The 5000-nt window shown below is 36.0% G+C and overlaps 1 protein-coding gene across 1 annotated transcript in view; it reads left to right on the forward strand.

The window, feature by feature from the left end:
* LOC124956375 (homeobox protein araucan) overlaps positions 1-5000 on the forward strand; it is a 141642-nt gene that overhangs the window by 1086 nt on the left and 135556 nt on the right. The gene's annotated exons all lie outside the window — the stretch shown is intronic.

Below are 5000 nucleotides of genomic sequence, written 5' to 3' on the forward strand. Positions count from 1 at the left end.
ATTACGTCATCAGAAATATAAGTAACGATAATTCTACGATAGTTTTCATTTTATTTCATTTCGATCTAATACAAACATTTTCACGATACGAAAGACGGGAACATTTTCACGGTGAAATCTTCTGTTGTTATTGCTCTTACGTTGTTTACATGAACGTCAGCTACTTAGAATTCATGCAAATTACATACATACAAATCGCATATACACATACATACATACATATGTATATATATATATATATATATATATATATGTATATATACACATGTACATAGATATTCTTACGTTCATCAATATTTCCACCTACGAGTGGATATATAATTATCCTTCAAAGAAATTTGCCGACGATTTTTCTTTAGCCGTTATACAGTATATATGTGTATATATATATATATATATATATATATATGTATATGTATCTATGTAGGTACTCGAGAAAACACTTAAACCGTTCCAACGCGGAAGATAATACTCGTATCGTTTCGAGGACTAATATCTAATTAGCATAATACACTTTAGAATATCTTAGATGCATTCGCGAACATATTGGAATTTTCCCGCGCGTGGCCTAACTTACGCATACACGTACGTAAGTACGTAAGTAGTTAAAAATTATTTGCACCTTTTTTCATTTGCGTTGAAGAATATCACGATATCGTAATTAATTTACGTGTCTTAGACAATCGAAAAATATTTTTTTATCTTAATTATTCTACGATTCAAAAGATTTACGAATAAATCGATCGTAAATTTATTCGTCAGATAGATCAGATCTTTCTTCTTCTTCTTCTTTTATTATTCTGTTTCTCTTTTCTTTTCTTTTGTTTTCCTTTCTTTTTTTTTTTTTTTCTCTCTCCATAAATACTGTAAATATTTCACACGTTCTCGTAATACGACGCACAAGAGATAAATATACATACGCATATAAATAATGTTCAAAGAGATTACAAACGATTATGACCTTTCGATTATGCTCGAATGACTTTCATTAAAATTTATACGATATCATAATCACTTTAGGATAAATATATTCGTTCTTATACTCGATATAGTTATACGATAACAATATACACACACACACACACACACACATATATATATATATATATATATATATATATATATATATGTATGTATATTCCAAAAGAAAAAAGAATTTTATTTTTCGATCATTATAGAAAATAGATGCGATATAATTATCTTTCTATAGTTATAATAATAAATCCGTATATCTTTCTCTAATTCCTTGAGATTTTGATTGGTCCGTAATAACAAAGAGCAGCTGGCCATATCGATTCGGTTCTATATTTCTCTCTGTTTGTTCAAGCAAACGAATCGATAATGATCATACCATAAAACACTATCATTAAACGTTGATCGACAGAGGGTGTAAGATTTAGATGTGCTGTATACGTATACAATGTTCTCTTCGAAATAAGAAAGAGATGAATAGATAAATGTATTATGAATAGAAAGAAAGAAAGAAGGACAAACAAACAAACAGAATGGAAACGAAGAGAGAGAGAGAGAAAGAGAGAGAGAGAGAGAGAGAGAGACGGATTATTACAATGTGTATGTAAAAAAAAAAAGAGAGAGAGAGAGAGAAAAAGAGGGAGAATAGAAAAAAGAATTGTCGAAGGATCAAGAACTGGTTTCATTTCAATCTTGTAAGTCCCGTATAACGAGTTACAGATGACGATAGAGAAAGAGAGATAGAGATAGAGATAGAGATAGAATGAGATAAAGCGAGAAAGAGAGAGGATATATCGAAGGTATCCAAAAGGTAGGGCGTTAGTTATGGTGCCCTGTAATCACATAAGAAATTATAGGTATTTAGTCGGTGCGCATGAATGAGTGGGATAAAGAAAGTTTAAGGAAGAAGATATCGATGGCATCGGGCGCGTGCAGCCTTCGCGAAACACCCTAACTCCTTCTCAAGGTCCCTTATCCCATCCCACCCAATCTCATCCCACTTTATTCTACCTTACCCCATCCATTCAACCCCGTCCACCCCTTTTTTTCTTTCCTTTTGTTTCTTCTCTTTTCTTTTTCTTTTTTTTTCTTTTTTCTTTTTTCTTTTTTCTTTTTTTTTTTTCGAACCCTACACACACCGATCATGATTCGTAGGGCCGCTTCTAGGTATAACCTACCTGCTTTTGCTTGCACCTGCTTGCTTCGCGCTCAGATTCGTTCTCGATATTTTAACCTTCTCGCAAATTTCTCTCTCTTTCTCTCTCTCGATCTCGATCTCGTTCGCGTTCTTTTTATATCTATCTGCTTTTCGAGACACCCCAATATCGACGTTAATTCCTTCGTACGTAAGATAATGGTGCCGCAATAATGTGTTGCGGCAACGCGATCAGCTGCTTGCTTATGGACACCACTCATTCTTCTTCTTCTTCTTCTTCTTCATCTTTTTCTATTACTTCTTCTTTTTCTTCTTCTTCTTCTTCTTTTTATTGCCGTTGTTAAATCCTTTATGTGTTTATGAATCGAGAAGAGAGAGAAAGAAAGCGAGAGAGATAGAGAAAGAAAGAAAGAAAGAAAGACAGGAAAAAGAAAGAAACAAATAAAATAAATAAATAAATTAATTAATTAATTAAGAAACTAATTAATTAATAAATAAATAAAAAAAAGAGAAGTAAAAGGTACGAAGGGACTCACGCACGCACGCACGCAAGCAAGCAAGCAGGCAGGCAGGCAAGCAAGCAGGCAGGCAGGCAGGCAGATAGGCAGGCAGGCAGGCAGGCAGGCAGGCAGGCAGATAGGAAGGCAGGTAGGCAGATAGGCAGGTAGGCAGGCAAGCAGGCAGGCAAGTAAGCAAACACGCAAGCAAACACGCATGCAAGCACGCACGAATACAAGCAGAAACGAACGGACACCTGTGCGCGCGAATTGAAAACTCTTAGTATTGTATATAAAAGCATTCGCCGGGAGGGAAAAGAATTTCTTTCCGAGTTCTCTCTCTCTCTCTCTCTCTCTCTCTCTCTCTTTCTCTTTATCTCTCTATCTATCTGTCTCTCTGTCTCTGACTATCCATCTCTCTCTCTCTCTGTCTCTCTTTCTTCGAGAAGTGTCAACGTCTCGTAACTCGGTAGTCGACTTATAAATCTGTCAACAGTACCTACGAGGAACGAATTACCAATAGCCCGACGTATACTTCTCGCCGAGTTCTCTCGAATCCATCGAGAAACGTTTATCTTACTCTTTATCCCCCACTTTTTTTTTCTTTCCTTTTTCGTTTCTTTTTTTTCCCTCTCTCTCTCTCTCTCTCTCTCTCTCTGTCTATCTATCTATATATTTATCTCCCTCTCTTTTTCTTCTTCTTCTTTTTCTTCCTCGAACTAAAGAGGAATAAGAGGAAAATTGTTGGAATACGAGATCGTTCGTCAAATCGTAATTGCCTGATAAAAGTACTTACGCGCGAGAAAGAGAAAGAGAATGAGAGAGAGAGAGAGAGAGAGAGAGAGAAAGAGAGGGAGAGGGAGAAAAAATGGCGATTATCTTTTTCTGATATTTTTCCTTTTTTTTCCCAAAAAAGAGAAAGAAGAGAGAGAGAGAGAGAGAGAGAGAGTGTGTATGTGTGTGTGTGTGTGTGAGAGAGAGAGAGAGAGAGAGAGAGAGAGAGAGAGGAAGAAAGAAAGTGTGCGTTAGGTCTACTCACGTATGAGTTTCCCACGGAGGGCCAGTTCGGGCCAGTTCGTGTTGTGTGGGAATATCTCGTGCTTATTACTCGTGCATAGGTAACACGTTCGATGGCCGATCGAGGAGTCGGCTCTCTTGTATTTTTGTATTCCTTTCTCGTACAAGATCCTTCCTTTTCTCTCTCTTTCTCTCTCTTTCTTATTCTTTGGGTCACACAGCTTCCTCGTAGGAGGGCCCTATTTGCACACGCGCGACATTCCATCGTGCATCCGTGAAAGGGGGTGGTAGGGTAAAGTGGGATTCGATTATTCGCACCGAAAAGGGACGACGTATCTGCCATGGGGGAAGAAATAAGAAGAAAAGAAAATAAGAGGATGTGGCTCGCGTAAGTGCTCCGGGCACGTAGTAGAACCGTGAGAGAACTCGACCGATTTGCAGGATAACGATGGCTTACGTCGTGCTTCCGAATTGCTTATCTTAAAGACGATTTTCTAACGTACCAACAGGCATCGGGAACGCGCGACGCGTCATCGTACTCGCATTGAATTTGCGAACTCTCGTGGGATCCGATTTTCTAATATATTTGCCAACTCATTTAATTGCAAATATATTAAACGATATACAACGATACGTACGTACGTATTTATTCGATTTTCTATTCTATTCCGAGGGGGAGGGAGAGGGGAGGGGGGGGGGGGGGGTTTTTCCGTTTTTTCCTTTTTTTCTTTTTTTTTTTTTCTTTTTTCTTTTTCTGTTTTGTTTTGTTCTGTTTTTTTTTTTTTTCCTTTCCTCTTTTTATACGTCGGACAATAAAAGACGCGATTTTTCACGCGTTAAAAATTTTATAGACATTTGCAAATCGTAAAATATCGTTTCTCTTCTTTATCCCCGATACTTCTATCCGGTTTTGCTTTTTTTTCTTTTTTTTTTTGTTTTTGTTTTTATTTATTTATTTATTGTTTTTTTTTTTTCTTTTTTTTTTTTTTTTTTTTTTTTTCTTATGCCACGACATCTTACGCCTACGAATTTATATTAGATGATGTCTAATACGACGAGAATTTTGACATTCTTTTTTGTTATGTTTGAGATAATTAAAGGATGTAAGATATATGAAATCGTTGGATCAATTTTATACTATATTTACTAACTCATTTAATTGCAAACATATATTAAACGATGCATCACGACAGTACGTATGCGTTTTCTTCCTCTTTTTCCTTTGTTTTAGTTTTTTCTCTATTTTTTCTTTTTTTTCTTTTCCTTTTTTTCTTACGTCGGATAACAAACGCGATAACATTTGACGCATTAGAATTTTTGAAATAATAATAATCAAAGAATTTCTGAAATCGTGTTTT

The sequence above is a fragment of the Vespa velutina genome, chromosome 21 (assembly GCF_912470025.1).
Source record: "Vespa velutina chromosome 21, iVesVel2.1, whole genome shotgun sequence".
Taxonomy (NCBI): Eukaryota; Metazoa; Arthropoda; class Insecta; order Hymenoptera; family Vespidae; genus Vespa; species Vespa velutina.